Here is a 12,458-nt window from a genome sequence, read left to right as displayed (position 1 = left end):
AACCTGGAGTCATCCCATTAAGCTGAATCATGGAGGATTCAGGACAAATAAAAATAAGTACTTCTTGCTGTGCATTGTTAAACTATGGAACTGGTTGTGCTCAGCCATGTTTAATACCTCCAATATCAGAGACACTATACCAGTGTATACAACCAGGAACATCCTGTTAGTAGGTTTCCCACACAGGTGACTGGTTGGCTGCTGTGTGAACAGAATGCTGGGCCAGATGAACCCTTGTTCTGATCTAGCAGTAATGTAAGCAGTAATTGGTGTTATGATGCACTGTGTATTATGTAAATAACAATGAAATAAATAAATGGGGTCTCTATTAGATGCCACTTCTTACCAGCAGCTTTGGGGTAACAACTGTGCTTTTAGACATAGTTTAATTCAAGGGAGGTGAGGACTAAGAGGTTAAGCAAAAGCTTCACAAAAGATGGGTACTTAGGAAGTGTTAGTGAGTGACAACTGGCACCATGTATATGTTCTAGATTGAATTGGAAAGTGTGGTGAGATTTCGTCTATAGGATCCCTTATAGTTGGTCATGACTGGACAGCTGAATGACTTGTGTTCTAGAAAAGAGCCTCAGGCACAAGGGAGCAGCAACAGAGAATGGGTGAAAATGTCACAGGAAACGGGACACATTCAGGTAGCTGCCACTAAAGCTGTAGAGACAAAGGCCACGGGAAACAGGGCAGAGGGATAGGGTGAGACATAGCCATGGTTAAAGTGGAAGAACATGTGTGAATGACATTTTTATCAACAAGAGGAGAAGAAAGTGGAGGTCACCATCTTTGGACTGTAACAAAAATTCAGTACCAGATACTGGTACAATAAAAAGTGCCACTATTGAGATTCTATATAGCAAATACACAAGCTATGTCAGTATTGAGGTTGAAAGATCTTCCAGCTTCCAAACCTGATGATCTTAACAGATCTCACTGATTAACCTATAAATAAACTAGGAATCACAGGGATATGTTCTTTTTATGAGTATGTAGGATGTCCAGAGGCAGTGCCAGCCATACCTGCACAATGGAATTTATCACAGTCGATTGCTTCTCACCTGCATCTACAAAGAGAAATAGTAAGAAAAACAAGACATGATGCTTTGGTTACTCTTACATGTGAAATAATAAAGGCAGGATATCCCATGCGAAGAGAGCAAGCTGCTGTCGCCAAGATTTTTGGAATGCTGGTGTCGTTCTATCTATAGAAAATGGCTTCATATTCCAAGGAGGGAAGATAGTAATTCTGCAGGAGATATATTCAGAGCACTAAAAAGAATAAAGGACACTTTGAAATTGTATAAACAAAGATACAATTTTGGGGGCCAGTTTCAGTAAAAGGTAAATTATATGGTCTAAAATTGTGGCATTTTTGGCAAGTATCTATGACTTCAGAGAGCAAATTATCATTTGGAACCCACCTTGCAAATTGTCTCTTGCATCAGACTCTTCTGAGTTCTTGCTTATTCTAATAAATTGCTCACTAGTTGTTTCTCCTAGTATCTTTCAGGAAACTTGAGTGCTGGTGCAGTGCATTACGATTTTGAGGGCTCTGGCACTCTTCCCTATCACCCATGATTGACTAAATCGAGGCTTCACTGTTTCCCTCTATCACAAGGAATTGGAGTTGGAGGAAAATGAGTTAATGACTGTATATTCATCACTACAATTTAAATACACACGACTCCAAAACATATTTGAACTCTTTAATTAAAGCACTTTAAGACAGTGGGTGCTTCCAGGCAGAGTTCTCCTTGCACTAATGTCCTTTTGGTGCAAGCTAATGATTGATTCCTCTCTCACACTGGCTTGCAGTGTGCTGTACAACATTCTCATGCTGAAGGGTCACCCCTGTTCTTTGCCGCCACTTTAGCAGAGGGATTTGAAACAAGGACACTCTGGGATATCCTAAATGGTGGCATGAAATCCTCGAGTATTTGGCAATGTCTCAGTGCAAACCATAGTAAAAGTCTATCAGTAAAGAAAGGCAATGTAACTGCAGAAGCCTTGTCTGGAAGCACTCAGTTTTTGATGGGCACAGTACTTCAGTGAGTTACTACAAGGTGATGAATCTGAGAACACACTGGTTGAATTCTGAAAGTTTGCCAAAGACAGTTAAATGATCACCAGTCTATACTATCCACAATCTAAAGAACAAGTGGAATGATAGTGAAACAAATTCAAACTACTTCCAAGCAGGATATAAATTCAACAGATAAATACTCACAAATATATAACAACAGTTGTGGAGGAACATGGTTCATATTCTGAGCTGTAAAACTAGGTCTAAAACACAGCAGGGCCCTCATGTGAAGTGAAAGATGAAACCTAATAAGTCACCATAAGCACCACTGCTTTGTAAACCACCCAGAGAGCTAGAGGGTGGTATAGAAATGCATGGAATCATCACCTTTATCATCACATCTAATTCCTGATGTAAATCATGTGAAGATAAAGTAGAACTACAGTGATGAATAGAAAGGAAAAACAAAAATCACAGAAACACTAAGAAGAAATTCCAAAGTTATAATGCAAAATCTCAGTAGGGCCTGGAAAGCTGGTGTGAGCCTATATATCATGCAACAGCTCCAGGTACATTTAATACAGAATGAAAATGGATCAGATGTATTCACAGAAACCCAAGAAACTAACTTGGGAATTCACTCATGCTGGATTACAGAAAGGACACTGTTAAGCCAACAGCAGAAAACAAGGAGCATGACTTGTTGGTTTCCAGCAGCCCCTCTGAAAGTCTGACAAAACAGGGAGAAAGCTATGCAAATAAAACACAGAAACATAGAAAACAGAGCGAGTCAGAAGGGGTCTCCCGAGCCATCTAGTCTGACCTCCGGCACCAGCCGGTTCCGCTCACGACATGCCCACCATGTGGACGTCCAGCCTATCCTTGAACACCCGCACCGATGGGGCCTCAACGACCTCTCGTGAAAGCCCATTCCACACCCTTGGGGTCCTGACTACCAGAAAGTGCTTCCTGGCATCCAAATGGAACCTTGGCTCCCTGAGCTTTGCTCCGTTGGAGCACATCCTGCCTTCCTCTGCAGGGGAGAACAGGTTTCTACCTATCTCCATGTGACATCCCCTCACATACCTGTATGTCGCCAACATATCCCCTCTGAGTCTCCTCTTCTCCAGGCTGAAGAGACCCAGTTCCCTCAGTCTCGCCTCATACCCCATCCCCTGCAAACCAGCCACCAGCCTTGTGGCCCTACGCTGCACTGACTCCAACCTGGCTATATCCTTTCTGTAATGAGGGGCCCAAAACTGAACACAGTACTCCAGTTGCGGGCGCACTCGAGTTGTGTAGCGTGGTAGTAATACCTCTCTTGATCTAGAAGCCACACTTCTGCTATGCAACCAAGGGTGGCATTCGCCCTCTTGACCACTGTATCACACTGCTGACTCATGTCTAGCCTGCAGTCAACCAGTACCCTGAGGTTCCTTTCACAAGTGCTTCTCTCCAGCCACTTATCACCTAACCTGTACTTATGACAGCTATTCCTATGCCCCAAGTGCAAGACCTTGCACTTATCCACATTGAACGCCGTCCTGTTGTCTCCTGCCCACTTCCATAGTCTGTCCAGATCCTTTTGGATCTGGAGTACCTGCTCCTCAGTTGTGGCCACTGCTCCAGTTTTAGTGTCATCTGCGAATTTGATCAGCAGACTGTTCACCCCTTCTTCCATGTCGTTAATGAAAAGATTAAACAGGATCAGCTCCAGGACAGAGCCCTGGGGGATCCTGCTCATCACTGGCCGCCATCCCGATGATTCCCCGCTAATGGTTACCTTCTGCTTTCACTCAGTCAACCATGCCCTAATCCACCGGACAGTGCTTTGGTGTATCCCAAAACTCCTCAGTTTCTCCACCAGGATATCATGGGGCACATTGTCAAAGGCCTTGCTGAAATCCAGGTAGACCACATCCACTGCATCCCCTCCATCTAGCCATCTCGAAACCTTGTCATAGAATTCCACAAGGTTTGTCTGGCAGGACCTGTTTTTGCGGAAGCCATGTTGTGTGGCTGTCAGCCTCCCTTCCCTATCTAGCATCACTAGATCTCTCTCTATTATGAGCCTTTCCATTGTTTTTCCTACAATGGACGTAAGGCTAACCAGTCTGTAATTCCCCATGTCCTTTCTACTACCCTTTTTGAAAATTGGGACCACTGATGCCACCCTCCAGTCCTTTGGAACTTCATCCGTTCTCCACAAGGTCTCAAAAATGGAGGCCAGCAGGCATGAGAGAACCCCTACCAACTCTCTAAGTACTCTCAGGTGTAACCCGTCAGGGCCTGGCGCCTTTGTAATGTCCAATGCCCTGAGGAGCCCCTTGACTTCAAGGGGAGTGACTCTAATCTGTGCCCCTAAGTCCCCAGTCTCATCTAATCTCCTATGTGGATATCCCCTGTCCTGCTTTGGGGAGAACACAGAGGCAAAATAGTCATTTAGCATCTGTGCCTGTTCCCTCATATCAGTCACTGAATCGCCTTCCTCCTTATTTAGTGGTCCCACCACTTGTCTCCCCTTCCTCTTCCAATTACATGCTGAAAAAAGCTCTTTTTGTTGCTCTTGATATTCTTGGCAATAAGCTTGTAATCAGCCTTAGCCTTGCGAAGAATCCTTCTGTAACGGGCCTCCTCCTCCCAGTATACCCTTTTGTCTATTTCCCCCAGTACCCATTTCCTACGGAGGTTCCTCTTTCGTCTAATCCCTCTAACCACCTCCTTTTGCATCCATGGCGGCACTCTCCTCCACCTCCCCACCTTACTGACTAGAGGTATTGTCAAGGCTTGCGCCTCCAAAACCTCCCTTTTGAGTGCTATCCACCCCTCCTCAACTCGCTTACCTTCCAGTAACCTATCCCAAAGTTGGCCCTCTTGAAGTCCCAGCTTCTAGTGCTCGACCTGCTGCACATTCCCATTCCCCTGATCTCAAAGCAAAGGATGGAGTGATCACTCGCATCCAGAGCTCCCCTAATCTGTACTTCATCTATCAGCTTCTCCCTATTGGTCAAGACCAAGTCAAGGATGTTTCCCCCCCTCGTCACCCCTCAGACCCTCTGTGTGAAAAACGCTCCCTCAATAGCTTCTAGGAAGTGACGTGACCTGGCTGTCACTGCCGAGTGAGTCTCCCAAGTAATATCCGGGAGATTGAAATCTCCCATAATTACCGTGTCTCTCTCCCGAGATAGCCTTAGAATCTGGCCTGTCAGGACATCATCCAGGGTCTCAAGTTGACCTGGAGGGTGATAACATACCCCCACTGTCAGGTCTCTTTCCCTGTCAAAACCCCTAAGTTTCACCCAGACTCCCTCTACCAAATCCCCATCTGTGCTGCATTCTGTCTCACTGCATCCTATCCCTTCCCTGACATATAAAGCCACATCCCCACCTCTCTTCCCTTCCTGTCCTTTCTAAAAAGGTGATACCCTTCTATGTTCACATTCCAGACTTGCCTTTCATCCCACCAAGTTTCTGTGATTCCCACCAGATCATACCCTTCTATTCCCAGGAGAGCTTCAAGCTCTTCCTGCTTATTACCCATGCTCCTAGCATTGGTGTACATGCACCTCAACTCCTTCCCACTGCTTCCTTTCCTTGGAGTTCCCAGCCTCCTCCTTCCTCCCATCCTCCCTGATACCTGACCCCTCTCTGTAGGAGTCCTGTCAGTCCCTGCAGTATCTCTAAAAGCCTGTTCCCAGAGCCCTGATCCTCCCCCCACACTTGTCCAGTGCAGACACGTTACTGGGGGGCCTGAACTCCCCCCCCCCGGCTCAGTTTAAAGTCTTCCAGACGAAGCTCACTAGAGTATTTCCAAAGGATCTTTTCCCCATCCTCGTGAGGTATAACCCGTTCCTTGCCAGAAGTCCATTGGCAAGAAAACGAGTGCCGTGGTTGAGGAACCCGAAGCGTTCCTTCTGGCACCACACCCTAAGCCAGTCGTTCACCTTGGAGGCCCTCCTGTCCCTTCCTGGCCCAAATCCCCAGACAGGTAAGATTGATGAGAAGGCCACTTGGGCCTTCAGCTCCCTGAGTTTCTTCCCCAAGGCCTCAAAGTCCCTGGTGGTCCCAACCACACCCTGTCTGGCCACGTCGTTTGTGCCCACATGGATCACCAGGAGCAGCTGGTGATCCCCGGAGCGAACAAGATGCTCCACTCTGTCCTTCACATGCCAGATGCATGCACCCGGCAGGCAGCAAACCTCCCTTGTCTCCAGGTTGGGGCGGCACACCACCGCCTCAGTGCCCCTCTGCAGGGAGTCCCCAACAACAATCACTGCCCGCCGTGTCTTCCTGGTGCTGGTGGGCAGCCATGCCCTGGCCCTCGCCTCTCCCACAGTGGCCCCCTTGCCGCCTGACGTCCCAGGCTGGGGGTCCTGCTGATCCCCTGAGGCCTCATCAGCCCCAGCCTCCCCAAGTGGAGAGAACCTGTTTCCCAGCTCCAGATTGGTGCCAGGGGAAGGAGGAGGCTGTGCTGACCTCCTCCTCCTGTGGGTGACATACCTCCATGTCTCCGCAGCTGCTCCTCCCCTGGCCTCTCCCTCAACCCTCTGTCCAGAGGGGGGCTGCTCCAGGGGGGCCTGGAGAGCTCTCTCGGCCCTCAGGCACCTCACCTCCTCTTCTAGCAGGGTCACCATCTTGCACCGAGGACAAATGTATCCCTGCCTCTCCTGGGGGAGAAGGGCAAACATGTCGCAGCTCTCACAGCGGACAGCAACACCCGTGACTCCCGCCAAGGCCATCTCCTGGCCTGCCATCGGTATCCCTTCCGAGACCTTACCTTGGTCCCCTGCCTTGTCTGTCCTGCAGTTCCTCTCACTCGCCCATTCCTCCCAGACAAAAACCCACTCGCACACACACACAAGGATAAAATAAACTTAAATTTAAATTAGAAGAAAAACAAAGCACAGCACAGCACAAACAAAACAAAACAAAACAAGCAATCAAACCTCTGTGTCTCAGGGAAGGGAGTCTCCGGACAGCCTGGGCTGCAGCCAAGGGCAGCAGCCAAGGGACGACGCCCTTCCTCTCTGCTGCTCCTGGCCCTCTGCTCCGCTGCCCAGCTCCTACCTTGCCTTCGCCAGTCCCCTGGCCACTGACTTAACCCTGTGGCAACAGAACCACTAAACTTCAGTCCCACCTGATTTGGGAGGCTTTCCCCAAAAGCATGAAGAACTGTCATAAAGTCTTGCCTGATCTGGGTAAATATTGTCCATGCTTTTATCACCTGGATTCTGATTTGCTTGTATCATATATAGAAGAGAAAAGACTCAAGGATAAACTACACATTATTCATACTTTAAAAAAAGAAGCATGCTTATGTTGGCCACGTTTGCATGCATGGGGAACCAAGCTAAAAAGCACTCCCTATCTGAATCTGTCCCTACATTCATACATTTATTTAGCATTTCTATATGCCTTTCTTGACCAATCAGTGCTATTTACCAAAGGTCCAAAACACAAAAATAATCAGATAAAAATATAGTAAATCGTTAAAAACAACATTAATAGTCAAGTTAAACATTTGACCAACTTTCGGAATGCGAAGAGAACTCTGAGTTCCTGCCAAAAATGCCTCCCTGCCATTTGTGCCTTTGGCACTCTGTGCTGTACACAGCACCTTTGAGGGTGAATAGCAGTTGGGGCAGCCAATCTTCAGAAGAAAATGATAACAGGATCCCAAAGTGGTCTGGAAACACATTCAAAATTGGAATCTCGGCTGCCTTTCCTTCATACGAAATGAGGCCCATTGAAGCACTTTGGGAAGCTCGGCTCCCAGAAATTTTTGCCTGTGGGTGATCCTAATATTGCCTATATTCATTTCTATAACACTGGGGTGGTCCTGGAAGGATACCTGCAAGCCAAAAACAGAGTTACCAAGGAGTTTATTCCAATTCCCAATTATTTGCAGAGACTGTGTTAGGGGATGACCTAGTAACATGAATCTTTCATTTGAAGCCTTGAATCTCTGCAAGGTCATCTGCCCCACCACCAGGGCACTTGGTACGATAAAGGTATAGGGGCCCTGATGGTTTAATCCGATCCTCCTGGATTAGCTTTCAGCTTTTTTTCATGAACCCTTCATCTCCTGCTACCCCTGTCTTGAATTGTTCTTCATTATTCCTGAAATCAAAACCCCTCCTTTCCTCTCTGTATAAATCTCTTTTTAGAAACAGGAATATCCTTAGGAGACAGGGTTGTTGAAAGACACACACACTCACACATTTAGAACAGATATAAACTCACATATGCAAATCTGTACATTTGTTCTGGCCTGTAAGTCTGAGCCCTGGATCTTTTTTAGTACCCAGCATCTCTCTTGGTTGTCTACTTTAAATTACTTCTCTTCTTTCATGAGAAACCCTTGTCAGACCTACATATTCTGAGGCTAGACTGATGATCCATCTGGGTTCAATTTGCCAAAGGCTCTTATGTATTTTGAAGCTAAGACCAAAAGAAAAAAGAAAAAAAAGACTAGGTGGCCATAATGCAACCAGCCTGCCAGTGAGATGTTACTGGACCACAAGAGAGCAAGAGAAGGCCACACAGGGTGCTCGCTGGAGGTAAACAAAGTATTTATTTATTTATTTGACTTTTATCCCACCCTATTAGCAATATGGAGGTTGATAAACACACATATATAGAGAGAAACTCCAGTGTCATTTATCTGAAGTTTCAAGAGCAGACAGGTACTGAGAACAGCTAACCTAGAATTGAACATGAATGGAAGACGTTTTGAACTAAGCACTACCCTAGGTATATTTAGGACACAATCCTATCCTTGTTTAGACAAAGTCCTACAATTCCCACCATTCCTTTTAGTAGTGCTTTGGGGCCATATATTCTTATTGCACTTACGTTAATCTGAAAAAAATATACTAATCATGCATGAAATGCTGTTGATTAAGGGATGAGATAGTGGGGCGAGTCAATCTATTAAAGGCTTCCACTCTCAATAAAGGTGGTTTTTCTGTTCTGATTTTTCTCACACAACCTTGGAAGGACTGGATTTGGGCGAGCACTGTTGTGGTTCCCCAGAGTGTAAAGTTTAGGCTGTTAAAAGTCCAAGAGGAGCTTAAATGAAACTTTGACTTGCTGGGACAAGAGCCTTGACTCCTGCTGCCTAGGCAAGAAGAAGTATATTCATAACAGTGGGACTGGCCTGGATGCAGGATTCTCAAGGGGCAAAGAACAACCATTACTTGCTAATTTCTTAATAAACAGCCTGGCTAAACCAAGCAGGAGTATGGCCACTTTGACAAAAACAAAGCACTTTTTGGTCTAGAGTTCTTTTCTTGCAATTTTTTTACGCCTCTAATACTCTGGACCATGTCTGTGTGTTATGCCGTCAATAAAGGGCTTCCAAGAACATGGCCAGAAGATGTGAATTTCCAAACACAATCAGAATTGCTTTACTGAAAGATATTTCACATTCTGTATGTACCCTTCTCTGGCCGCTCTTGAGGAAGCTAGTCAAGAGGCTACAAAAGAGGTCCTTCTCCATGGTGGTGCCCTACATAAGGAGCAATGCCATTCCAAAGGAGGTCCACCTCATATCTACACAGTTATCTTTTTGGCACCTGGCAAAGACCCTTCTTTACCCCTAGGCATTTGAGAGAGCTAGTCCTAGATTCTTATGGCTGTTTTTACACACCTTCCTTTTTCCTCTGCTGTTGCTTGTTTTGTTAAAAATTTTATTACTTTAAATATTTGTACTGCATTTTAGACTTTTTAAAACTGGGTATGACATTCTAATCTTGCAACTGACTGTAATCTGCCCAGAGGACAATTGTTATTGGCCAGACTAAAATTATAATAAAATAAATATATAACAGAAAAACAGACTGAAACAATACATAAGGAATTTTTTAAAATATGTGCACTGGCTTGCTGTTGCTCGCTATAGCAGGCACTGAAAGCTTGCTTAGTTGTGTTACAGGCAATATGAGTGAAAACGTATTCACAAAATCAGGTGGTGACATTCATTGCTCAAAATACTATTCTACAAACATTGTATTTTTGAAGATGGCATGTGTAAAGGCTAGACTGGCAACCTTACAACCTGGATAGTTTCTTGAATCAACCCTGGGAATGTTGTTCAGGATCAGGTAGTTATTAAAACTAATTACCTTGATTGCTAACATTCAATCAACACTAACATTTCAGTTGAGCACATCTTTCAAACTTTATTTTCTTCATTTAAGTGGAAATCAAAAGGTTTTAGAGGGCACTAAAGATAACAGTGGGTTAATGCCTCCCTGAGAGTCCTCTCTCACATAGTCTTTTGAATATGTTAGGCTCAGAAATTCAGGATTTCCTTCTCCTTCCTCCCTAGCTGATGAAACACCCTCAAGAACACTGTTTGTGGATTACAGCTTGATCCAAATCCAAATCATGTTTACACATTGGAAATATATTTCACCGACTGCAATGTGACTTACCCCAGTTATGTGTGGATGCTTGTTGCTGGGAGCCTTCTGAAGTCTTTAACATCTTTAATTACTCTGCCATGCTGATAAGTAGGATAACAGATTCTTTTCACAATGGTTAATTATATATGCTGTTGCAGTTTAAATACATATTGTGATGTGCATATCTTTAAATCATAGTTTTTGTTGGTCTACTTACCACCAGATCTGTTACAGAGGAGCTTGACTTCTCTGCCCTATCAAGTTTGCTCTGTGGTGCTTTGCCATCCATGAAGTTTCCCTTGGCCTGCAACACTGAAAAGCAAAAATCAGCACAGAGGAAGTCGACGGCGACATATCCTAGCTATCCCTTTTTCACAGATGGAGTGTTTTACTTTCCTCATCCAAAATGCAGGGGGGACTCCAGACATATGTGCCCTGTAGCTCCTTGTGGGATTTCTGGCTCACAGCCCTTGTTAACCTTCAGTTGAAGAGCTTCTGAGTAGACTGTGAAAGACTGAGCCACATCCTCTGTCTTATGCCCGCAAAATCAGAACCTGGGCCCAAACTAGATATAAATCTGAGACACCCTGAACACTCACCTGTGCCTTGCTTGTGGATCCCATCTGCTTTTATTTTGTTTATAGAGTCCAGCTTTAAAAACTATATACCGTTTGTTTCTGTTGTTTCCTCCTCCACCGTCTTTCTCCCATTCCATTAAAAAAAAATCCTAATTCATGTTTTTCCCCCCTGTTCTGAAAATTACCCGTTGGTTGTTTCATCCATTCACTTTCAGGAAATGTGAGCACTGGTGGGGTGAAGGTGCCACACAATTTGTGGAGTCCTGGCAGTTTTCTCCTTCAAGGATTCCACCACAAATTGAGCCTAGGCCCTCGCATTTCCGAGTTGCTGATAAGGAAAATGCAGCTACATTTGGATGCACTACTGGGATCATTTCATATGTGAGGGTGAGGTGTACATTTTGGAAACCATGTATTCCATTTTTAAATCATCTTTATTATTATACTTATTACACTTCTTTGGAATTTACCAAATTTACTGTATGGTGACTGCCTCAAGTGCCATTTTTTGGTAGAAAGGCAAGGTACATATTGAATTATGTTTAAGCTCACATTGGGCTGGTTGATAGAAGAGCTTTGATCTCACACAGGCTCTTAATAAAGATGACTGAATGTAGCCTGAGCAGTCTGCGGGTCTGGGGGATGTCAAGACAAGAATTTCAACAACTACATGCTTTTACTATTTCCATGGAATATAAGATGGCTGTTGCAGCACCCCAGTTTCTGTTGTGAGGGAAGATGTGCAACCCCCATGGAACGCATGAGGCATACCCTGTTTGGGCCCTTGGGGTGGTCAGAGAGAAAGCGGCCTGAGGAGAATCTGAAGCGAATGGGAGAGATGGAGCAATTTGGCAGTAAGCAAAAGACTAGAGAGAGAACAAAGGTGCTTCCAGACAGGTGTTTGGGATGCTCTTGTGCAGTCACCCTGGCATGTGGAATTTCATGTAGATTCCAGACTACAACATCTTCCACTTATATTACTTCCGGATTGGTTCAACACATCTCCTGTCTTTTTAACCACACAAAAACTGGCTCAAGAAAAGGCAGAATAACCACACAGGGTCTTTTAATTCTTAGTGCTAGGAGATCTGCTAATAAGCCAGCAGGGGTTCATTATTCAATGGAAACTCATAATATTCCCAACAGGCAATTGTGCTGGTCATGGCTTGTTCCCCCAGCATTCCTCCTTGATGCTCCCACTGGCTCTGCCACAGACCCCCAAGTTCTTTGTAGCAGGACTCCTTGTTGCCTCAATCACTGTGTCAGCACCCTTTCCAAAGTGGGCCCACTGAGGAAAACAGCCACCCTCTGCATCACATTACAAATGGTAATAATTTTTACATTATATTCCCCAATCTTTTTCCCCAGGGAATTTTGCTTTTTAGTACTTAGCCTAACATAACCATATCTCTCACTTGTCAATGTTTCAGTCAATTTCAT

The sequence above is a fragment of the Varanus komodoensis genome, unplaced genomic scaffold, assembly GCF_004798865.1.
Source record: "Varanus komodoensis strain SLA01 unplaced genomic scaffold, ASM479886v1 scaffold42, whole genome shotgun sequence".
In the NCBI taxonomy this organism is placed as follows: Eukaryota; Metazoa; Chordata; class Lepidosauria; order Squamata; family Varanidae; genus Varanus; species Varanus komodoensis.
This window is presented reverse-complemented; position numbering follows the sequence as displayed.